At 40.4% G+C, this 26,124-nt stretch overlaps 1 protein-coding gene across 12 annotated transcripts in view; it reads right to left on the bottom strand.

The window, feature by feature from the left end:
* Nucleotides 1–20,398, bottom strand: part of CTNNB1 (catenin beta 1) — a 47,609-nt gene extending 27,211 nt beyond the window's left edge. For 4 of the 12 annotated variants that reach the window (XM_086366110.1, XM_086366104.1, XM_086366106.1 and 1 more), the window contains exons 1-2: nucleotides 20,233–20,398; nucleotides 4,399–4,516 (exon numbers count right to left, since the gene is read on the bottom strand). The gene's annotated coding sequence lies outside the window, so the exon portion shown is untranslated. Of the gene's footprint in view, nucleotides 1–4,398; nucleotides 4,517–19,669; nucleotides 19,841–20,232 lie in introns of those variants that run through there. The other 8 variants (XM_086366103.1, XM_086366099.1, XM_086366100.1 and 5 more) reach the window with 2 other exon arrangements.
* Nucleotides 20,399–26,124: the final 5,726 nt, after the last annotated feature.

Raw genomic sequence — 26,124 nt, 5'->3', positions numbered from 1 at the left:
AATAAGGTAGCATAATTAAATGACTAGCAACTTCAGTTCTCAGACAAGTTGTCATCTCACGAACTCTTCCCAGCAATCGCATAAAGTAGGTAACATTCCGCCAACCATCAGATGAAAAAAAATGACTAGCAGCAGTTAATAAGAGTATAGCTAGTAAACTGCTCAGTTAAAACTCAAATCCAGGGGGCTTCCCTAGCAGTCCAGTGGTTAAGAATCCACCACACAAGGCAGGGGACATGGGTTCGATCCCCTGTTGGGGCACTAAGATCCCACATGCCGTGGAGCTACTAAGCCAGTGAGACCATAAGTCTCAACTACTGAGCCCGAATTCTGGAGCCTGCACACTTCGACTAAGACCCAAGGAAGACCAATAAAGAAATAAAACTATTGAGAAAAAAAAAAAAAACCTCAAATTCAAGTTTGTTTAGCTCAGTCACATCCCTTTTCAATCAAATCATGCATCCCATCCCCACCCCAAAAGTTGTAAAAATTAGTATTTAACAATTACTGCTGCAGTTAAGAGCAAGGGTTAACAATTTTTAAATAAAAGTATCATAAGTAAGACTAAAGAACTACAATCTTTGCACAGTAACCACAGCATCACTGCATACTCCATACTTTGTGCCTAGAACAAATGCTGACAAGAAAAATGCAGGATCATCAAATATGACTATATTATACTAAGAAAATGGAAGATTTTACTTCAAGAAAATTTCCAGATGTTAATCTCTAAATTCAGGCTACCAGCAGAGTAAATGGCAAGTACTCAATGGCTTCCATAGGCAATTTGATGCATTGCTTTATATCCCGTAACCTTCCTCTTCTCCAACTTGTTACAAGAGTTTCCCTTCCCCACCATACCAGCACACTGATCTTTAAAAATAAATAAATGAAATTAAAAAAAAAAAAGCAAGCTCAGGAAGTGAACTTTGAGAGGGCCTGGGACTCTTCCATGAGTTTCTCACTGTTTCTAAAATGCTTAGCACAGATCAAGCTCTTACTTAATGGACTGAATATGCTAAAAATAAGAAAAATGTTCTAAAAGTAGGCAGGATAACAACTAAAATGTAAAACAGAGGCTCTAAGCCAACAACAATTATATATAATCTAAGAGACTTAATGCTTTTAGGAACATGAAGGATTCACTTGTGAACAATCTATCTTACCTAGAACAGAAGTCAGCAAACTTTTTCTGTTAAAGGCCAGACAGTGAATACTTTAGGGTTCTGTAGGCCAGAAGCTCTCTGTAGCAACTATTAAACTCTGTTACTGCAGTAAGAAAGCAACCACAGACAATATGCACACTAACAAGCAAGGCTGCTGCTGCTGCTGCTAAGTCGCTTCAGTCGTGTCCGACTCTGTGTGACCCCATGGACTGCAGCCCACCAGGCTTCTCCGTCCATGGGATTCTCCAGGCAAGAACACTGGAGTGGGTTGCCATTTCCTTCTCCATTGCATGAAAGTTGAAAGTGAAAGTGAAGTCGCTCAGTCCTGTCTGACTCTTAGCGACCCCATGGACTGCAGCCCACCAGGCTCCTCTGTCCATGGGATTTTCCAGGCAACAGTACTGGAGTGGGGTGCCAATGCCTTCTCCCAACAAACAAGGCTAGGTTCCAATAAAACTTTATTCATGGAAAGTGCAAATTTGAATTTTGTAAATTTCATGTGTCATGAGATATTATCACCTGAGATATTATCTTTAGGCATTAAAAAGTGTAAAAATCATTCTTAGTTCGCAGGCCCTGAAAGCCAGGTGAGGTGGCAGGCAATAACTGACCAACCCCATTTATTACTTACTTTCACTGAGAACAAACCAGGGGGCAAGTGAGTTTACTTCTGAATTAAACCTAAATGTGAAGAACAGCAGCAGAAAGGGTTTCTAAAAAGTATCTTCAAAAATAAGTATTACTTTAAAAAATGAAACTGGACCAAATGACATGAAAGCCACATCAAGACCATCTGTTTTAGAAAAACCATTTCAGGCCATTAAGAGCAGGAACATGCTAAAACCGAAATACAGTTCAACATATGCATGCATTTTTCTTCAATGTTAGCCACTGTTATTAATTAATGATGGTCATTATTAATATATCACTTAGACCCACATGTTTGGCCAATGGTGACAGTGTCTGAAGAGGATGTGATGATAATACATAAATTATGTGTTACCTAGAATTATTTTTTAACTCTCTAGAAACAATTTCTAGTGCTATCAACATAGACAGAATGATTTATTTTTTCATTTACTTTTCCCCCAATAGTGTGTATTTATTTCTCATTATAAGTTAATAAACATCTTTATACAGAGGAATGTTAAGAATATTACTGTCTTAATAATTCCAACTTTCTATGCCATTTAGTTTAATTTTTCAACAGTTACGCACCTGGTACTTTCAGAAAATGTTCAATGAACATTTTTGAAAACATTAAGAGGTGGGGGTTAGGGAACCAATCTCCACATGGTGGAAAATATGAATATTGTTATCTCTACACCTCAGAAACACAGGAATTGATAAGTGACTCATCCAAAGATGAGACAGAATCAAGGTTCAAACACTAGTCTTTTTTAATTCCACATATTGTGATCTCTAATCTGACAGAAACTTTTCCTCACATTTTATTCAAAAATCTGTAAAATCAAAATATAGGCACTATATTTACTGGCGGAAAAAAGTTTTTAAGTTGATGCATGTGATTCAAACCCGTGTTCTTCAAAGTCACCTGTATTATGTATGTTCATACCAAATGTGTTTCCTAAAGCATTTTTAAACAATGTACCACAGAGATAAAAATGTAGACGTAAGCATACAGATCAAATAAATTCCTTATAGCGAGCTGACTTTGATACAAATACTGTAACTTTTGTTTTTTATTATTTTTATTATTGTTTGATATATATTTCTGCTAATTCTTTTACCTTTTGACTCTTTTAATTAATTGCCTCATATATTGAATATTCACTGGAAGGACTGATGCTGAAGATGAAGCTCTAATACTTTGGGGCAAGAACCAAGCCATCAGAGGGGACCCTGATTCTGAGAAAGATTGAGGGCAAGAGGAGAAGGGGGTGACAGAGAATGAGATGGTGGGATGGCATCACTGACTTAATGGGCATGACTTTGAGCAAACTCAGGGAGAAAAGTGAAGGACAGGGAAGCCTTCACTATGAACTGTGCTGCAGTTCATGGGGTCACAAAGAGTCAGGCACGACTTGGCGACTGAACAACAACATACACCAAATACAACCTTTTTAAAAATATTTTATTTCATGTATAGCTTTTACAAATTGTATGTTGGTCTTATCCCTCATCTTATTTTTGTCTGCAAATTCTAACATCTGGTTTATTTCAGCATTCTTTTTTCCTCTTGATCTTTAGTGATTTTTTTCCCCCTTAATTTTTCACATGTCTAGTAACTACAGATTGTATATTATATATCTGATATTGTGTATTGGATATATTGTGGAAACTCTGGTTTCTGGAGTCTTCTTTTAAACATTCTTTAAGGCAGTCAAATCATCTTAATTTTATAGAGCTTGGTTTCACACATTATTAGAAGTGATCTATCTCAGATTTTACCCTTAGACTTAGGGTGAATTACCTTAATCCTGGGAAACATCTTTAGTCCTCAAGTGTGATTGTTCTCTGGTTTCAAATGAAAAGCATGAAGTATTTACCAAGACCCCCTAATTTGGCAGGATTCAAACTCCAAACTCTTCTTCACAGTGAGGGTGGAAGCTGAAATCTCTGCTCATACTTCTCAGTGTTCCATGTACTGCTTTAAAATGAGCTCCTTGGAATCGCCCCCACTCCACACACACACAAGTTTACACACAGATTCTGAAGCTTCCCTTTGGGACTGCCTTCACTCTCAATCTACCTATCCCTACCCTCAATTTCCAGCCATCCTGGCAACCCTGAGCGCCATCGTCTGATACCACATGAGCCCTAGACCTCACTAGAAATGCTGGTCGTAGCTCTCACCAGGGAAGCCTTAGAAACACGGATGGCACCGAGTGAGCGTGTCCTTCTTTCATGGTCACGTCTCCTCAAAATTCCGTCTTCTTTTGACCATTCTCCGGTACCTTCAAACAGCTATTTTTATATTTTCTCCCAAAGTTTCTAATTTTTTTCTTCTAGTTTTATTGATATAACTGATACATACTGTGTAAGATACACAGTATGATTTCATTTACACACATCATGAAAGGATTATTACAGTATATTTAGCAAACATCCATCACCTCATATATAGATACAGAATTAATAGAAAAAAATTTCTTCTGGTGATGAGAACCTAGGATTTACTCTCTTAACAACTTCCATATATAACATACAGCAGAGTTAATCATGTCGTACATTACATCCCCAGCACTTATTTATAACTGCAAGTCAGTACCTTTTTTAACTGCCTTCATCCAATTTCCCTCTTTAAAATTGTTTTTTTAACCAAAAAGATCTCCAGTCTTGCTTGCAGAACCGTTTAAACTGGTCCTCCCAAAGGTTCTAACCTGGAACTTTAAAAAACACAGATTACCTGGCTCCAGCCCCATGGTTTTCTATCAGTTGGGCTGGAAAGGACGCTGCGCTGTATCACTTTTTAAGTGCCATATATGTTGCCAATGCTGCTACTCCCAGAGCAAAGAGCTACAGATAGAGACAAACTATGATTCAACTCCATGTGTAACAGTAACCCAAGCTAAAAAAAAAACCCGCAAAAACAAAACATAAACCTGACTCCACAGAGTAACCCTAGCAGCAGTTCCTTGAGAACCATCTATTCATTAAGACAGCACATACTCTGACTTAATCTTTAGCCAACTTTTGCCCCCCACCATGCACAGCAACAGCATGGCACTCTTCCAAGCAGAAGGACCTCCTGCTGCCTTCGACAGCCTTACCATAATATTAGGTCGCCTAATTATGAGGTTTTCATACATTTAGGAAGAAGAGAATATTATATAGAAGAATAAGCTAGGAAGCATTTACTTTCAATATGTTACTCTGATACCTCAATACAAAGAACTTCAAGGAACTCTAAACTGCTGTTCTATTGTGAGTCCAAAAATATACTGGTGAGTGAGTCAAAACCTGGAGCTATATACAAATGCCCAATCGGTATATTATGTTCTTTGTCTTCTCAATTTACCAAATTGTGAGGTTAAGAGATCTTCTGTCCCACAAGAAATCTTTTCCATAATTCTTTCGTTTACTCAATAGTTCTAGCATACAGCAATACCAATAGCATAAATGCAGTGAATGGAGAGATTTCATATATTCAACAAATTTGTTATGCAACTGCTATATGCCAAGAAGAATAACAGATTCTGAGGATACAGCAGCGATATAAAACAGACATCGTCCTTACATTCTTGACAGACACACAGACAACTGAATAAACAATTACAAGGAGTGTAACAAGTGTGTAACAAGTGTAACAAGTATGTAACCTGTAACAATCACAAGTGTGTAGCTGAGTGACAAGTGGGAGAAGGCAATGGAAACCACACTGGGACAAGCGAAGGCCCTGCGTGAGGAGCAGCCACAGGCTTCTGTGGCGGCCTTCAAGGGAGCCTTCAAGCTGAGACCTAAAGATGTACAGGAGCCAGCACATAAGGAGCAGAGCAGGAACATTCCAGAAATCAGAAATAACGTGCACAATTCCAGAATTGTTAGGACTATCTTTTAAGACCACAGTAGTTTGATAATAGTGGGAAAGAGTAATTACAATGAGATGAGGTTGAAAGTAGCCAGACCATGTAGAACTTTTCAGCCCTTAAAAAAAAAAAAAGGATTTCTTATTCTAAATGCCATTGGAAATCCATGAAGGGTTATAAAGCAAGTGAATAACAAGATCGTATTTGAGTTTTTCAAAACTGACCTTGGCTATAATGAAAAAAACTGAAAGGTTAACAGAAAAAAGGTAAACCAGTAAAGCAATGCCCAGTGACAGATGGTGGCTTAGGCTAGGCTACCACTGGGCACAAACAGTAGCTAGATTAGAGAAATACTTTGGAGACAGAAAAAAGAGGCTCTACTGATGGACTGACTGCAGTAGATGAGAGGAATTAAAGATGACTCCTAATAAACAAGATGAAAAGACAATCCTCAGAAAGAAAGAAAATATTTGCAAACAAAGCCAACTGACAAAGGATTAATCTCCAAAATACACAAACAGGTCATGTAGCTCAATAAAAAAAAAACAAAAAAAAACAGGGCTTCCTTGGTGGCTCAGTGGTAAATAATCTCCCTGTCAATGCAAGAGACGTGTGTCCGATCCCTAGTCCAGGAATATCTCATATGCCATGAAGCAACTAAGCCCATGTGTTACAACTACTGAGCCTGTTCTCAAGAGCCTGAGAGACACAACTATTAAAGCTTATGTGCCCTAAAGCCCAAGCTCCACAACAAGAGAAACCCCAGCAATGAGAAGTCCACATGCAGCAACAAAGACCCAGCACAAGCAAAAACAAGCAAAAAGGTTAAATTTAAAATTATATATATATATAAACAATCAAAAAGTGAGCAAAAGACCTAAATAGACATTTCTCCAAAGAAGACATACAGATGGCCAAGAAGTGAATGGAAAGATGCTTGACATCACGAATGATTAGAGAAATGCAAATAAAAACTACAAGGAGGTATTCACCTCACACCAGTCAGAATGGCCATCATCAAAAAGGCTACCAACACTGAAGAGGGTGTGGAGACAAGGGAACCATGCTGCACTGTTGGTGGGAATGGAAACTGACATAGGCACCATGGAGAACAGTATGGTGGTCCCTTTAAAAACTAAAAAACACAACCAACATATGACTCCAACAATCCCACTCCTGGGCATATACCCTGAAAAAATATTTACACTAGTCAGGACATGCAAACAACCCAAATGGCCAATGACAGATTAATGGAGAAAGAAGATGTGTTACATATATGCAGTGGAATATGACTCAGCCACTGAAAGGAATGCAATAGTCATTTGTAGAGATGTAGATGAACCTAGAGTCTGTCATACAGAGGGAAGTCAGAAAATCAATACTGTACATTAACACATAAATGTGTAATCTACAAAAAAGGTACAGATGAACCTATTTCCAAGGCAGGAATAGAGGTGCAGACATAAGAGAACGGAAGTGTGAACACAGGGACGAAAGGGGAGAGTGAGACGAATTGGGAGACTAGGACTGACATATATACATAGCACCATGTGTAAAACACATGTTGCTGTTTAGTCTCTAAGCCATGTCTCTTTGTGACCCCCGTGGACTGTAGCTCACCATGCTCCTCTGTCCAAGGCATTTCCCAGGCAAAAATACTGAACTGGGTTGCTATTTTCTTCTCCAGGGCATCTTTCCAAACTGGGAATTGAACTCAGGTCTCCTACATTGGCAAGCAGATTCTTTACCACTAAGTCACCAGGGAAGCCCGTAAAATAGCAAGCTAGTGGGAATCTGCTATAAAGCACAAAAAGCTTGGCTTGGTGCTAGCTCTGTGATGACCTAGAAGGAAGAGATGAGGGGTTTGAAGGAAGTTGGGGGAGAGGAGATATATTCATACATATAGCTGATCCACTTCACTGTACAGGAGACACTAACACAACATTGTAAAGCAATTACATTCCAATAAAAAAAGACAAATGTACCCCAACGTTCACTGCAGCACTATTTACAATAGCCAGGACATGGAAACAACCAAAATGTCCATCGACAGATGAATGGATAAAGAAGTTGTGGTACATTTATACAGTAGAATATTACTTAGCCATAAAAATGAAAAAAATTGGGAAATTTGTAGAGAAGAGGATGGACCTAGGAGTCTAACATACAGAGTGAAGCAAGTCAGGAAGAAAAAAACAAATGCTATATTTTAATGCATATATGTGGCACCTAGAAAAATGGTACAGACTGCAGAGCAGGAATAGACACACCCATGTAGATAATGAACATGTAGACACAGGGGGTTGGGGGTGGGATGAAAAAAAAATTACTCCTAGGTATGTGGATTGCGCAATTAGGCTGTGATACTTCCTGAGCTTGGAGTATGTGAGAAAAAATAGCCATTAGTCACACACGGCTATTTAAATTTTTATTAAAATTTAGCTCAGTCACATTACCACATTTCAAGTGCTCAAGAGTCACATGTAGCTGGTGGCTACCATATCAACCTCACAGATGTAGAACATTTCCATTATCACAGAAAGTTCTACTGGACACTCCTGTTCCAAAGGCAAGTTCAAAAACAAAAATGCACCAAATGCTAAAGTGACCCAGCAAGACTAAAGGTAAAAAGTATCTCTTTCATTGGTCAACATGGAGGTCCAATAATGAGTTCAGCAAAAGGAGGTTCACTGATAATAAAAGCCAAACACAAACTGAAATAGGAGATGAAAGATGAAGACCATATCCACAGGATATGTCTTTCAGAGTGTGAAAGGGAGCAGAGAAATTAAAGGGGCATTAGCTGCAAAGAAACAAAAGTCATCCAATTCCAGAATATTCACCTATTCAACCAATATTTATTAGCATCTAGAACTTCCACACACTGTTCTGAGTACCAGGCATACAAACCAGAACAAGACTGTGAAAGGAGAAAAGAAGCAAGTAAACACAGGTTACTTCAGAATATGATGAAGTGCAACAAACCAAGTAAAAGAAGATGGTAAAGTGAAAATGCGTGAACTGGGAAGAACTCAATCTAATGGGAGCCATAAATGACAGGAAGGAACCACCTCTGCAAAGATGGAAAATACTTATGTGCTACTGGGAAAGATCCAAAGTGAGGTGAAAAGATTTAAAAGTCATTCACTCAACACATATTCACTAATCAACTAGTGTACATTATGATTCTAGGCACTGGGAAGAAAGCAAAAAGTGAGGAAATAGACAATAATCCCTGTCTTTCTAGAGCTTATGTTCTAGGAGGTTAAAAAAAAAAAAAAAGGAGGAAAAAAATGGTAAAATATCTATGATGTTAGACAGTGTTGAAGGCTAAAGTAAAACAAGCAAGAAAGGAGGTAGGAAATTAATGAAGAACTGGGTTTACAGAGCCGGCACCTCCAAAGCATTCCTCCAACCTAGCTCTTCTGTGCCCAGTGCTACCTGACCTAAGTCACCACCACCTGTGTCACCGGCATGACTGCTGTAGTTATTTTCCTGGTTTCCACTCCTTTCTTAAATCCTTTCAGTTTTATTTCTTTGATGAGTGACAGGAGGAAAGAAGTAGGTGATAGAGAGAATAGTCTAAACACACAGGAGAGTGTGCTTTTACAGAATGAGACCATAAGCCCCTGGAGGTTTTTGAACAGAAAAGTTCTATGATCATTGCTTTAAAAGGATTATTCTGGTCACTGTGTTGAGATTACATTTAAAGGGAACAAATGTAAGCAGGAAGACCAGTTAGAAGACCTCTTCAGTAACCCTAGGATGGCATGGCTATGAAATGGCATAGTAAGAAATGGCTGAATTTTGCATCTATATTAGAAGAACAGACAATTTTCAGACAGGGTACAGTGACAGAAAGACAGTCAAGAACGGCAAGGTTTTTGGTGTAACTAAAAAGGTGCATTTTAGGACATACTAAGACAAGCAGCCTAAGGAGAAATTGGGAGCTCAGTTTTAGATATATTACATTTGAGATGCTTCTTAAGACATCCAAAATGTTGGGGGAAACGTTGGCTATCATGACCTATAGTTCAGGGCAGAAACTCAGGCTAAGGATATTAAATCTGGAAACCGTCAGCAAACAGGTTAAATACTATGTTTAAAGCTATGAGACTCGAGTGTATTTCAACAATGAAAAACGAGAGATCCAAGTGCTAAAGTTTCAGCCATTCCAATGTACAGATGAGACATAACATAAAAAGCAAAGAGTAAGGAGGAACCACCAGTAAGGCAGGGAAAAAACCTGCTATCAGATGTGGTGGCCTTGAAGCCAAGCGAAATGTGTCTCAAGCAACTGTGCCAAGTGCTACTGAGAGGTCAAGTGCGATGAGGATTAGAGATTTATACTGTAGTGGTCACTGGGAGAAGTTGAAAAGGGGTGAGAGTGTATCCAAGCAATTGTTTCAAGGTGTCTTATTCAAAAGAGAAGCAGACTGGGTGCATGAAAGGGGAAACAAGAAGAAAAGATTTTTTTAAAACGGGGACAAAGATCATGCAAACTCACAGAAGGAAAAATCAAGGATGCAAGAGAAGGTAGAAAGAGTTAAATTCTTGAGAGCAAGAGGGCATGGGATCTAGTATAGAAGTGAGCTGGTTGTCCTCATCTCTGAACACTACAGTTTGTCCATAAATGACAGAGAAGGTGAATGGCACAGTCATAGATGTGAGAGCATACAGGAAATCTTCCAATTATTCGACATGCTTTGTGAAACAGAAAGCAAGGGAGACATATGGGGAGGAAGTATTGGGAGGTTTGAGACGGAAAAGACACAGTCATAAGGAAAGATGAACTCGGAGACCAAAGACCACTGGGCATGAAGTCAGGGAGAGACAAGGTTGTTGAGAGTTGAGTAGAAGTGAGGGTGAGGGATACCGAAAAGCTTTGACAGAGTGAAGTTATCTGTCACTGAAGAGCTGTTGGAATTAGGGTGGCTGAATCAGACAGAAAAATAAGGTTACTGGAGGAGAGGAAACCAAGGAACTAAGAGGTCAGAATATTGGAGGCATCCTCTGTATCAATGTTACTCAAAGTACCAGACCACAACACCCTATGGAGCTTGTGTCAGATTATATAAACCAACACACTGCTTCTTTCATCAAAAAAATTTTGGTACCAAAAAAAAAAGTCAGGTGAACTAAACACTGAACTTAGTGACATAGTCGAGTTACTTTCTGGCACAAACTACTTACTGCAATTCATACTGTAACAGTTCTCAGAGCGTGGGACATTTTGAGTAGCACTTGTCTACACAAACGTTGGTATCACCAAGAATTATAACAGAAATAAAGATGACAGTAAGCCAGGAGACAAGTGTTCAAGGAAGTAGGGGAATGAACCAGGAAAGTTGGTAATGACTAAGATAACGAAAGTAGCAGGTGGTAATAATTTGATGGCATGAGAGTCAAAGCTGAAAGTTTTGGAAAAGAATGGTCAAGAAGTGACAATGAGGAACAAAGAGGACACTTCCTCCACCTTCTGGTTCACCAATAAAAGGTGCACAGGAAGAGCAAACACTCACCACCTGAGAGAGCTGCAAGGTCAGTAGCATTATGGGGAGAAGCTAGGCTATAGCTGGAGCAAGAAAAAGTAAACATTCTCAGAAAAGACTGACAATAAAAAGGATGTGCTGAAGACTATGAGTTCTAGACAATGAATGGATTCCAAGAGATGATAAAATGTGGGAAATGGAGAGCCAAAACAGCAATGGGATCCAAACCTGGGAAGATAAGGGTAATACATACAGAACAGAAGCATAACTAAAGGAACCAAGTCCTAAAAAAGTCATGTGTCAGGACTGGCCTCTGACTAGAATATAACGCTTCATTATAACGATGGACCCTCCATGCAGACTGATAATAAAAGGCGAAGCAATTCCTGCTTACTTAGTTTCTCGTGGGGGAATGGGGGTTAGTTTGAGGAGCAAAGAAAAGGTTAAACAGTCTTCCTATCTTCGCACTTTGAAGAGAAATGTAATATGATCTGCTGTATAATGGCAATAAGGAGAAGCCTAAGGCCCTTCAGCATACAGTCAGGGCATTCTTCAAGCATGATTCAAGAATGTAAGTATTCTTACAAAAGAAAATATCTATTTCAGTATTTTAATTATCATTACTCTGCCTTATGAATGACTCCCAGATTTCTCATCTCCTAATCTAGCCTCTTTTCATTCTATGGGGAATAGACTGGCTGGCACTCTGATTTAGGACCTATGAAAAAATGACAGCAGAATTAAGGCAGAAAATAGTGACCTAGGGACAACTATTATATATAACATGAATTTTACCTTGTAAATGGATCACAGAGGACATTTATAACTAAAAGTCAGAACAATATAAACCTCATTTCATATCATGTGGCTTTTCCAACTAAACGAACTCTAAATGAAACAACTTTAAAATAAAGTGAAGTACCAGAAAGACTAAATTTATGAATGTATCTAGAGAGTAGTACATCAACTTACTATGTTCCCTATGTAACATTTATTGTCTACTTTCCCTTGTGGCTCAGCTGGTAAAGAATCCACCTGCAATGTGGGAAATCTGGGTTCAATTCCTAGGTTGGGAAGATCCCCTGGAGAAGGGAAAGGCTACCCACCCAGTATTGGGGCCTGGAGAATTCCATGGATTATATACGCAAAAAGTAGGACAAGACTGAGCGACTTCCACTTTGTATCTAAATGAACTGTTGAATATAAAGTAATGTTTGACATTGCTACATTCTTTCAGTGGCTCAGAAAGATTTTAAGTGTCTACCTCAGCACTTCTACACAACAGAAAGGATACCACTTAGAAACATCCAGAGTTAACTGGATTGAGAAATGTTTCCAAGAAACCCGTGTTCCTCAGGTACACCCGTCATTCATCTAATACACAGATAACTCCAAAGACGTACTCACTCACTACACCCTTCTCTGCAAACCACTGAATTATACTTCAGGGTTGGGGGTAGGGGGGAGGCTTTTACAACAGCCACCCCTCCATGAAGCAAATGAAAATCATTAAGATCACCGTCAAATTGCATTTAAGAAAGTTTGCAGTAAATCTAACTTCTCACATTTTTATACAGATAACGTACAATAAAGTATGAAAAAATACATGTCAAGTATTTCAGTCATCATAAACCTGTTCAGAGCAACTTAGCAGGCACCCTGTAGCACGTGCACATCTTTTACTTCCAAGTCAGATCAGCTGCCAGCATGAAAGACAAGATTTACCACAGCTATCACCTGTGTGCCATGTGGACTGATGAACTTCAAATTAAACAGGTTAAAAATATCTCCCCAACCCCCAGATTTTTTAACTAACACACCTGTTAAATCAGTTAACAGGAAAATCAGTCCAGCAACAAGAGAGTTATGAAATTACAAGCAAAACAATGGGAATATTAATGAAGAAATAGATGGAAGTAAATAGGGGAGCAAATTGGCATTGCTATGAAGCAGCTTCACCTTAACAGCATCCATCCATATATCACACTTTTCAAACTATCTGGGGGTTGGGGACTCTTCAACAAGTTCAAAAGAAATCAGAGGCCGCAAATTTCTGGACTGTTACAAGAGAAACTTTACAGTGGCTCTGTAAAGTTATATGGGGATTGTGAAACAGGCCAAGGGGTGAGCACCTGGGACAAACGTGTTCTGAAAAGTCCACTGCTCAGTTTGGCTTGCATTCTATACCATATCATATAAACACAACTGCAGTCAGCAGCACTATTTTCAGATGATACTTTTTAAAACCAATGTTGGCTTATGGTTTGTATTTTCAGTACAAACATAGTAGGCCACTTAAACATGTAATCTAAAGACTAAATATACAACTTTTCAAACTCTGGAAATGAAGAATCTTGCCCTAGCAGCAAAAGACTTTACCAATATCTATTTGACTGCCTGCCTAAATTTATTCTGACCAGGGGATGGAATGGATTGGGAGATTGGGACTGCACTGCTGCTGCTGCTAAGTCGCTTCAGTCGTGTCTGAATCTGTGCGATGCCATAGACGGCAGCCCACCAGGCTCCCCCGTCCCTGGGATTCTCCAGGCAAGAACACTGGAGTGGGTTGCCATTTCCTTCTCCAATGCATGAAAGTGGAAAGTGAAGTCTCTCAGTCATGTCCGACTCTTAGCGACCCCATGGACTGCAGCCTACCAGGCTCCTCCATCCATGGGATTTTCCAGGCAAGAGTACTGGAGTGGGGTGCCATTGCCTTCTCCTACTATGTACAAAATAGATAATACTACTATGTATAGAATGGATAACTAATGAGAACAGACTATACAGCTCAGGGAGCTCTACTTAATGCTCTGTGGTGACCTAAATGGGAAAGAAATCCAAAAACAGAGGGGATATACGTGTACGTACGGCTGATTCACTCCACGGTACACAACACGGTATAGCAACTATACTCATAAAAAGTTTTTAAATATATTCTGATCAAATAGGAGTAAGCTATTACTTAAAAAAAAAAAAAAACTAACATTCAATTAATTTTTCATTATCTAAACTTTGTTTTTCAGTTTTAAATCTAGTCTGAAAAATAGATTATCACAGAAATGCAGACTTTAGCTGAAAACCAGGATGTGATTTAAAGACATCAATAAAACTTCAGGCTGATATGACTATTTACAGACAGCCAGAATTTGTCCAGCATTTTAAGCACCTTCAATGTTAAGTTTTAAGACCAAGAAAACACTTTAAAAACTATACTTAAGATGATCAAGTGATGAACAAGTTTGTTCTTTCTCCTCTTTTTCCTTGATCCAATCCATCTTAATTCTTAAGCTTTTTAAGTGCAGGTTTCACAGAGTTAATGATATGAACCTGCTTTAAGTTCCTAATCTGTTTATATAGTCAATTGATACAAGGCATTCTTAAAATGCCAAATATGAACCTAATGGTTTATCAAATCTTTATTTACTAAGTTATGAAAGTAAAAATGTTACTCAGTTGTGTCAATATGTATATATAGAGACAAAGATACAGAATTGTACTACTTCAGTCACTTAATAGAATCATCATTAAAAAAAACAAACACTGTACTCCAAATGGTTCACTGCAGATGTCACAAACTGGCAGATCCTGCCAATAGGTGTATTTAATTTGTGTTAAAATGTCTTAAAACATGAATTTCACCTACCAACATGTGCAAATCATGTGTGTGCTACATTGCTTCAGTAGTGTCAGACTCTTTGTGACCCTATGGACTTTAGCCAACCAGTCTCCTCTGTCCATGGGATTCTCCAGGCAAGAATAACGGAGTGGGTTACCATTTCCTCCTCCAGGAGATCTTCCCAACTCAGGGATCAAACCCACAGCTTGTGCAACTCCTGCATCCCAGGCAGATTCTTTACTGCTGAGCCACCAAGCCCCATTGGTGCAAATCATGAGATGCACATTAATCCATATTTCCTGCTTCTCTTAGAAGAAAGGAAAAATTCAGATGATGTGGAAACCTAAACTGCTTTCCACACAATGGCTGCAGCTAAAGATTGGCTTAGATGGGACATATGTTCTCTTAATTTGTTGTAGTTCACAGGGGCCCAGTGAGCCCATACCTGCTTGGAGATACTGAGTAGCTACTCCCACTGGGATGCAAGATCAATCCTATATGGTTTGTGACAGAGATCTTAGTCACTTATATTGTTTGTCAAATTGTTGCATGAAGATAAGTGGCCGATTTCAAGAGATAAATTAGGTCCCTAACAGGCAGAACTTTTTTAAAGATGTACACAGTTTTCAAGAGAACTTTCAAATCTACTCTGTTCTCATAAAAATCTTTGAAACTGGAACACAAGCTATTTGACCTTGATTTAGTAAATGATGAAAATAATAGTTACGGACTTGGACATTACTTATTCCATACATGATCCTTTATGAAGGATCACAACACATTCTGAAATATAAAACAGCTGAGGCATTCTTGCCTTATGTTTTTAAAAAGATACAACAATAATACATTATTTAAATAGTCGAAAATCATCATCAATGTTTCCACAAAATTATACTAAATTTCAGAGCAAAATGGAGCAGTAAGTGATATGGTCATTTTCCCTCCCTACTCAATTAACTTTTAAACTTCATTTCAACCACCTATTTATGGAAAACATACAAAGGTAAAAACATTTTTTCTAAGCTGAGCATTTTCCATAAAAATGACCATTTGACTTCTAAAAGCTATTTTTAAATGGGTTTTATTCCTGTTATTAATCAGAATCTGATTTGAAATAAGCATTTTCATAAAATAATGCTACTAGCAGAAATAGCAAGAACTGTACACAGGAGTGTGGAGGAGTTTTTATTGGAGAATTTAAAGGTCAAAATATGGGAACAGTGCATCAAAGCACTATACAAATGTATACTCTACACAAATGCCTGCAGTCACTAGGCATTATACTCTGGAGTTCACATAAGTTGACTCAACCAGCTTTGTTGATAACCAATTCTTAACAGACATAATATTCTTTGTTGATAACCAATTCTTAACAGACATAATATTCTTTGTTGATAACCAATTCTTAACAGACATAATATTGAAAATGTAACCAAGTTGAAGACTTACTTCAGTTTTATTGTATAAGAAATTTTAGACAAATTGATAATTCACTTTTTTGTTAACTTTATCTGAGAATCTTAGTTTCTAAAATTCATTAATATGGCTCAGTTTTAGGATCTAGGTGTAAGTGTGGTCACTCAGCCATGTCTGACTCTTTTTGACCCTATGGGTTGCAGCGCGCCAGGCTCCTCTGTCCATGGGATTCTCCAGGCGAGAGCACTGGAGTGGATAGCCATTCTCTTCTACAGGGTATCTTTCCAACCCAAGCACTGAACCTGGGTCTCCTGCATCGCAGGTGGATTCTTTACCATCTGAGCCATCAGGGAAGCCCAGACACTAGGATGTTTAGATTAAGTTTTTGGTTTATAATTATATTTAAGCAGAACTTCCTACAAAAAGTGACAGAATTTAACTCCTGATTTAACTTTGACCTTTCTCCTGCAAATAATGGCTGAAATGACATGTTCTAAAGCCAATCTTTTAACTAACAATAATAATATGAACATCCTATTCTAGAATTGAAAAGTTTTCTTGACTGATGCTTTCTCACCAAAACTATTCATAAATATATTTCACACAAATTTTATGGGGGGGAAAAAAAATCACCAGCATTACATTATATCCACTGGAGGGCACTCAATGTGACCAAAGCATGCAATGAAAACATGCCCTGACGCTATTGTCACTCAGCTGCATCAGGTTTGAGGAGACTTTGAGGCTGGAGAATAGTATCTTTTAAAAGAAAAGATGCTCACAATTAGCAAGATAGTTAATCTCTAAAAAGGGTTGCTAACATGACTGATTCTTTTATAAGAGCTTCTTTTTCCTTAGGGAGCAGATTTAAATACATGCTTCAGGGATACAGGGTTCAGGCCTCAACAGAAGTATCTAGATTTCAAACCTGGTCAAGCTCAGACTTGCATACAACACAAAAGCAGCATTCTTAAGTAAACAGAGGAAATAAAGAACTTTCTCCAGAGTTTAAGTGATTAAGAACTACACAAGGTAACTCCTACTCATTTTCAAGCAATACAACAAATCACATATTTTCCTTTCCTGGAACTTACAAAATATATATTTATTTTAGCCCATTAGCCTGGTTATCTATCAAGACACAATTAGAACAGTATTACATAAACAATAATCTGTTAAAAGAATGAAGACTGATTTTGCAAATCAGTCTTCTCTCAATGAGGGTCCAAGAGGCAAAAGATACAAGCTCTGGACTAACACAAGTAGCTACTAGTCTATGTTTTACTACTTACTTTTAAGATACAAAAATGCTTTTACTCAAACTGTTTCAACAAAAGATATCATATTCCCAACAAAAAGAGAGCTACAAGAATACAGCTAAGTTAATACAACTAGTGTTTTCACAACCAAAGTCACAAGTCAACATGCAGCACGAAAGAGTTGTTATTACTTTTTATTACAAGTTTGTCCTGCTCTAAAAGCATTCATCCTTTCTGCCCTGGGCTGGCAATCAAGCATGCTTCCAACCAAGCTCAAAGTACATACTTAAAATTTACCACCTACTCCTCTGCAGTTATTATCAGCAACTAGTAAACCATAAAAGAGAAACAAAATCTCATTATAACTGGATGCTGTATTGTTTCATTTCAATAACACAAAAGTTTCATTTGGCTGAAGATACTACAAACAACCTATCTCTGGGATTTTAATTTCACTGCTACTTACAAGAATAAAAGAGTGAGATTCAAATTTTTGAATTCTCCATGTCCCTAGTTTCAACAATACTTACACTCTTTCCACTCCTCCCAACAATGAAACAGGCTGTCTGCATATAGCTTTCGCAAGAACCAAATCTCAAAACACTCTTAGAGAAATTAGGCTACTTCAGGTTTTCTCTTCCTATTTGGGGAGTGGAGGAGGGAAGTGTATATGAAAAGAAAAATATACAACTTCATTTATATGGATAATTTTATTCCATTTATCACTAGTAACAGTAAGAAGCTCAATCTGGTTTCAGTTTTAATATTGGAATCTACCAATTATCTTGGTAAAGAATATGTTTAAAAAGAAAACTTCTGGACACTTACTGTCACTTGAACACTACTAAATGTTTTACTTTTTTTAAGTCACCTTTTAAAATTTGGTTTTTCTTGAAAGCAATTTTAAATGACTGCTCTAGCTTCTGGGAAAATCAGCCCAGAACTCCGCAAGGACTCTAAGTTACATGCTATACTAACTAAACTTTGCAGCACAGTTTTTTAATTTCCCCCTCAAGGACTTCAGACTTGAATAGTCTCAGCATTCCTTTAATCCTATAGAATAGTCTCCTGGAAGTTTTTCAAGTTACTGTTGCAATCACTTTAGGGCCTTGTACATGGCCTTCAGAACAAAGACTAGGTCAAAGTAATGAATATTGGACGCAAATTAATCAAATTTCATGAAAAGATATTCGCAAACAAAATGTAGCAGCCGCCTTAGTTCAGACCGAAAAAAATGCCTCCCAAACAAAAGTTTGTCACTAATCTAAGCAGATATTAAACAGAAACATTAACAAACAAAAAAAAAGTCAAGCTATGTCCAGTATCTCTTAAGACAACACGTTAACAGGAAGATAGCCGAAGGTACTGAATGTACACCAAGAGACAGAATGAAACGGCTTCCCAAGTTCCAGACAAAACACTTATAACTTAGCCATCTGAAAAACAGCAGCCCAGACTTTATCAAAGGCGAGCCGTCTCTTCAAGCTGCTGTCTAGTCTAAGCCACCACTATTCACGACACAAAGCTCTCGTTTCACTAAAACCACTCCTCGATTTCCTTTTGCCGACCTCTGCATACCAGCAGACCAGTCTCCCTTCATTCACCACTCACAAACCCGGGGTGGGGGTGGGGGGAGACCACAGATGTCTGGAAGATACAAAGCAGGAGACAATGTTCCCTCCAACACCGAAAAGAAAACGAAGCAAACAGCTACACCCGACTGGCAAAGCTTTCAAGTTTAGTGGACTCAGGAAAAGGCTGTGAAAAGCGAACTTTGAAAGTCTCAGTTCCAAGTCCTCTCTCCAGACAAAACACGGAACGAAGTTGCAACGCTTGAATTTCCTGCGGGCCATTTCGTAGCGAAGGGAAAATTCACCCCGCTGGAAAGTGCTCTCAAAATCAAGCTTAGTTGCCGTGAAACTATTTGAATAAAGAATCTCCAGGAACACAATTCTCGAAGCAGTCGCAGGCTGAGTCCTATGGGTCACTTGATAAGAGACAGTAAGCCAGCCGCCCTCGCCCTTATTTTTCCCAGGACCTCCCTAGCACGCCTGCTTTCACTCACCTGCACCGTACAAGAAAATGTAGGTGCAAGATATGTATTTTTATCTGTGCAAATCCTCCTGGCGCATCGCACCTTCTGCACTAACAGTTTGGATCCTCTAAGGTTTAAAGTTGCTCCGATTTAAACGAGCGCACTCACACCGGCAGGCCATTAAAAATCACTAACCTCTTATTAACCCTCGAAAAAATTTGTCCTTAAGCACGAAAGAAGGAACCTGGAGATAGGACCTCACGTGGCGTCCCAGGCCCAGCGCCCGCACCCCAACTCCCCGCGGAGGCCGGGAAGGCGGAGTCCCCAGTCCCCACCCCGCCCCCCACCCCGGCCCCGGCGCATCCCGAGGCGCAGGGTCCCTCCCCCAAACTCAGCCGCGGCCTGAGCCCGGGACGGAAACCACAGCCCCCTCCACCCACCCGCCCACCCCGCTGGCCACCCGACCTCTCGGACGCGCCCTCGCGGCGCCCCCTCCCCAAAAGCGGCACCCCCACGGCCCCCGAAGGAGCCGCGCGACCGGAACCGGGCCCGGCCGCCGCCCTCCGCCCCCCGGGCGCGGTCCGCCTCTGCCGGCGACCCCAGCCCACACGCCCCTCCCCGCTCCCCACCCCGGGGCCTCGGGCTGCGCCGGGTCCGGCTCCCAGCCGCCGCCGGGACCGCGCTCCCGCGACGAAGTTTGGTTCCGAAGCGGGAACGGGAGCAGCCCCAGACGGGTAAGGAAAGGAGCGCCCAAGCACCTCAGGGGAACAGGTTCCTCCCGCGGCGGGAGTCCGACCGTCCTCGGCCTGCGTTGGCGGCTTGACGGGGACCGGAGCTGCTCCTCGGACCTTGCTCCGTCTCCGCCTCCCCTCGCTCTTCGCTCTCGGGGCCGGGCTAGCGCGGCTGCCACAGACCGAGAGGCTTAAAATGGCGCCGCACAAGGAGCTCTTATAAGTCGCGCAGGATTCAGTGTATCCTGCCGCCAGCGGCGCAGCGCGGAGCGTTCCGCCGCGCGGGGACAAGGGGCGGGGCGCGGGCGCGCGGCGGAAAGTAGTCCCCGCACCGCGGAGCCGCCCGCCGCCGCCGCCGCCGCCGCCGTCCGCCAGCCCGGGGCAGGGGCGGGGCGCCCGCGCTCTGCGGGCGCTCTCCCAGGTTGAGGCTGGCGCTGCCCCGCCGCGCGGGACTGGAGGGCGGCCCGCCAGGGCGCGGTAGTCCGAGTCAGGGAGGCGCGGGTCTCCGCGAGCCGGGGTGGGCTGGAGGGAGGGCGACACCGGTATTCTCCACTGTCCCAAGCCCGACGCCCCGGCCTCGCGCACTCCCCGGGCCATGAGAACAGATGCGGGGCTGGCAGCGCGCTGCCGGCTACCCGCGGGAGGCGGCATCGGGACCCCGGCCCTGCAGGGCAGGCGGCACACGTCCCGGGAGGGTGAAAGTTCAGGGCCAGGGTGGCGGCGGCGATGCCGGAGCTGAGGTCTGGGCCCACCCGCTCTGGACTCTGCCGGGCGCCGCCGCCGCCGTGCTCCCGGTCAGGGGACCCCGGCGCGTTCGTGCTTCCGCTGCCGTTGCAGTCTGGGCCCCAAGCTCTCTGCAGGACTTGGCTGGCAGCCGAGCCGCACATCACCTCAGAGCCCCCCACGGTCCGGATCGTGGATCTCGCATCCCTACCGGCTGTTCATCTTGAATCTGGGAATGAAGCACCCGGCCGAGCCGCCGGCTTTCCCCGCTCGTGAAGGCTGCGAACTCTCGTTAGAATAGGCGCCTAGCCCGCAATTCAACAAGTCCTTAGGAGTCCCTAACTGAACAAATGACTGATAGGCATGGACGAGCTTCACAACCCTGCCAACTAGGTTAATTCTTAGTTTCCATTTTTAACTGGTTCCACTTTGCTACTAAGTATCAGTATTTGGGGGGGGGGGTGGATTTTTCTTTCATTCTAAGTTCATTTCTAGGGTATTACTTATTTGAGAAATCCACGTTCGTTGTTTATGTAAAGAGCTATCCATTAGGCAGCTTCTAATTTTTTAAAACTCATTTTCTATCCTTCAAAAAATTTTCTCATTCGTTTGAATAGGCTGGAGTTGGGTCTTCTTTTCCCTTGGAAATGTCTCCATTGTAATCAGCAGGTTTGGTGTTTGTCAAAGCTGAAACAATTATGATCGATTCACTTTCTCTAGTCTATTGTTAGATGCTTATTTTTCCTCCAAAACAATGGAGAGAGTACAAAAAGCAACAGTGAAAGTCATCTTGAGGCTTTTATCCTTGTAATTAATGCAGGCAAACAATAGGTCTTTATACATAGGTACAGCAGGAAACCCTCTCATTCAATTGTGGAGTAGCTTGTGCAGTTTTAGGTATAGCTAATGCTTCAGGGCCAACATGTTCTTTAAAAATTCCATTTTCCCCCTATCTTAATGATATTTTATTATATACCAGTGATAATGTTAACTGCTGTCTAGCTGTAGTGGGCCCCTGCAGTGGAAAAAGTCCGCAGACTCAAATGATGTACAATGAGATCCATTGTCTACAATGACTTTCTCATTTGTGTCTTTGCTAGTAGTTCTGTAGAATTAAGAGTAGAGGATGGTTGTTAATCATCTGGTCACAATTTGAACTGATTGAGCAGAAAAAGATACTTTATCAAAGCAGTGTTTCTAATATAAACTTAAAAGTATCAATGGCATTTTTCAGGTACTGATCCCCAATGTTAATCTTCATATATGGAGTTAAAGAATATGCAGTTGATTAAAGTCATATATGTACAATCAGATGACTAATAAATACTAATTTTTTAACAGAGGTTTCCCTTTTCTGTGTTCAGTTTTTGCTCTTTGTTTTGCTGAACAAGGCACACCATTAAAACTGATTAAGAAATATTTACACCATTAGAACATCTAAAAGATAAAAACTCTCCTATATTCGTATTTCTCTTTTTAGATGACAAAATAATTGAAGCATTTCTCTATAATTTAGATATCTTAATCTAAATTTATAATTAATATTTAAAATCCCTAGTAATACTTCAAGCAAACACATGTTAGTAAAGGAAATGTAAAATTTTGCAACAATGCAACAAGCTATTTTTCACATCACATTTAAGTCTACTGAAGAACTACTGGGTAACTAGCACTCAGACAAATTAGTTGAATTTAACAAATTGCTCTGAATTTTTATTTGCTTCCCCCCCCCCAAATAAAAATTGTTCCAATTGTCTCACCAAAAATATGAGATGAATAGCTTCTCTGAAATGAAGACAAATATTATCATTAAACCAAGAAGAAATACAAGCATCAAAATAGCTGAGGAGTTGGTGAAATGATTTTGTAAAAATGATGTTTAACAGCTGAACTTGGGTCATACATTCATAAAAAATACTTGGTTATCTTCTTACACATTTTCCTTCCAAAGCCAGCCACTTGAGTTTGACGTAAGTTAATCCATTTTGTGAAACTGCAGAGGACAAATGGTCCTAAATTTCAGGCTGTGTTCCTAGAAACCAAAAGGGTCTCCAGCTGGTTTAACAGAGAAAGTATTGCTTGTCATGATACCAGACGGTTGGCACACCCAGCAGTGGCTCCATGGAAGCTGAAGGAAGGCACAGCGTCCCTTCACTAAAATGTATGCCTTTGAATCACCTTTTAGGCAAAGAAATAAATGCCCAGATTGTTTTTGCACTTCGGACAGAAACGCTGATCAAGGCGACATTGTCAAGAAGGCCCGTTTACTTTTCAAGATGGTTAAATCTATCAGATCCACTAATTAAACATTTATTGAACGCTAAAACAATGAGCTTCCTTTAGAGAGAAAGAAATGGATGCTTGGCTCCTTTTGATGAGGACCCCTAAATGAATGTATAACTGTGATTGTTAATAAGCCCTCCTTGAAAAGAAACAGAAACAGTAGAAAACAGTGAAATGAGGGTGTGGTCTCTTCTGGACAATCTGAATCTCCTTGGGAAGAATCCTCTCCCCGCAGAAAGGTAAGACGAAATAATATTGATATGCTTATAAACAATGAACGCCAACTCTCTAAGAAGGCTGGCTCAAAAATTTTGCTTTTCAGACAACCTGCAAAGACTGGACAGAAATTAGAATCAGCCTTTTCATTTAGCAATTCATCAAGTGGGCTCTTTATGGATTGGGGCTTTTGATTTGCAATCCATCATCTCAGGGTTCAGTGTTATCTTTTGATTTCTTTCCAGCTGAACAGGCTAAGTAGTTGTAAATACCTCATGTCAGACTACATGGTTGGCTATTCTCGCACACAGAAGTCATCTAGGAACCCACTGGGCAAATTCGGCAGAAAGTCACTGTGGAAAGCTTGTGTCTGGTGTGCACTGCGGAACGAGGGAGGGGCAGTGAAGGTGGTGGGAGGCGATGGCCATGGTGGTGGCGTGGCAGCAGCCGTGGTAGTTATGTTCATGGCCGCTTCAGATGTGCCAGGAACACTTTTCGTGCTTGGAGTTATGTGTTCTGCAGGCCTTCACTAGTTTGACACAACAGTCTTTGCCATACTAAGGAAGTACTTTCTAATGCTACCATAGATAGAAAGTGTAAGGAGAAGTAATGGAGACATCATCCATGATATTCAAAGAGCACAAAGGTATGTTTCTCAATGTTTCTAAGAACTAAGACAAATACCGCTGCATTGCTATAAAATCATGCTTTGGAGACATAAACCGCCCCCCTCCCCACAAACACACACATATACACACACCCTCCTCTATTAAAAATTTCAAAATGGTTGCAGATATTTCATTCACGAGAAGGTTAAAGGCGTTTCCCATCGAAAGAAGGATTAACTTACCGGAGGATTCTGGGACTGCAGATGTATACTGCGGCAAAATCCTAAATTCATCGAAAAAAATCATTTCTGGACTCCAGCTGCTAAAAATAATGGAATTATAGTAAATCATGGATAAGATTATAACATGCCATTTGCACATTCCAAACTGTTCAGGAAAAAGAAAACAATTCTTTTCTTTTAACTCATTTCTTAAACAATGCAAATTTTAAAGTAGCTTTTCCTTTCCAGAGCACGCAGCGCCATGAAATCGATAATTTTTGATCTTTCGGTTAGTAGGCAACATGGTGAGCTATTGCAGAGGCTGCAGGCAGCAGACATGTTCTTGTCAGCTAAAAAAATTTTCATATTGTTTTTGAATCCATTGAGATTTGTAGATGTGATACCACCGGGTTTTTTGTTTTAGCTTGCACTTAGGCTATAGGGACGCAAACCCTCAGTTTATCGACATATCCAGGTCTATCGCTTTATATATATTAAAAACAGGGAGTCTTACTGGATCTTAAACAAAAAATTATGTAAAAGGAGTGGCTGGTGTGATTATAATCCCATCATGCAGGGTCCACGGTTCCCATTTAGTGAAATTTCGCAGAGGGCAACTTCTTAAGAACATCCCTGCTGTGCAGAGTGAAAAGCATGAACAAACCAAAGACAGAATTCATCTGTGTTTATATTTTACAAACAATGAAAAACCTACTCTTTGTATGCCTTTTTTTCCCCCACCTTATTATTTCATGAAAACTGCAGCATTTTCCCCGCCCCCATCCAAACACTCACCACCCCAGCACTGCAGTATTCCGCCCCTCTGTTGCTTCTCCTTCGTCTTCTTTTTCGCTTTCACAAATTCTGCACGCGCCATCTTTGTGTGGGGTGATCCTTTGCTAATTTCAGTTACCCATTCTCTCACAAATCGGTTCAGAGATAGAAAATTATAGTGTGCTGTGGGGCTTAATTTGCCTAAATTTCTTCCAGCCTTCCCTTCTGACACAGAAACAGGGAAACAACGGGGGGGGGGGAGGTGGTGGCAAAAAAAAATAGAGATTTCTATTATTGCCATAACCTGTTGTATACAGTGGTGATAAAAAATATTATGAACATAATAGCAACAGCTGCAGCCTAAATAGAAGCTATGAGATAATTAATGTGCTACAACAAATTAATTTGCTGCAGGTGCCTCTGCTGTGAACTGAGTAACCCATGCCATAGAAAGTCTAAATAAAATGATTCCCCCCCAGATAAAAAAAAATACAGAGCCAAATGTCTTGTTCAGTAAATATTATGCGTGCCTATTGTAAAAAAAAAAAAAAAATGCTCCCCAGCCTCTTTCCCCCATCCCCTACCAACATATCTCAAATGGTTTAGTCATCTGTGGGTAAGGGTGCAGTTGGATCTGTGTGTATGTTTATAAGTGTGTATGTATACAGGTATATATAGCTTTCTTAAACATGTGGAGGTTTGATGCTATGTCTTAGTTGGAAAATGTATGGACCAGCTATAGATTTCTTTTTAAAAATCAGCAATAGTTCATATAGTTAAGAACTCCATTGGTTTTAAAACAAAAATTAGTGTATTCATGTGTATAGCCAGAAGGAAAATAACAGGGATGAGCTGTACCCCATCTTTTAAAAATAATTAATCTCTTTTTTAAAATCATCTTACAAAAAAAAGGAAATGTGTTTGTAGTGTGGCACTCTTCATTGATGAGAGACTTTTTTTTTTTTTTTAACTCTCATTTGCTGTCAAGTTGAGTGTTTATGGAGAACGGTTGCTGGTTATATCACAAGTATGTTCCAGAAATACACTGAATCAGAGAGGGCAGTGTGGACAGGGCCTGGAGAAGGTCACAGTGC

This window comes from Bos grunniens, chromosome 22 (genome assembly GCF_055505025.1).
Source record: "Bos grunniens cultivar Pamir isolate PY7600 chromosome 22, Bosgru_T2T1.0, whole genome shotgun sequence".
Classification (NCBI taxonomy): Eukaryota; Metazoa; Chordata; class Mammalia; order Artiodactyla; family Bovidae; genus Bos; species Bos grunniens.
This window is presented reverse-complemented; position numbering and strand designations above follow the sequence as displayed.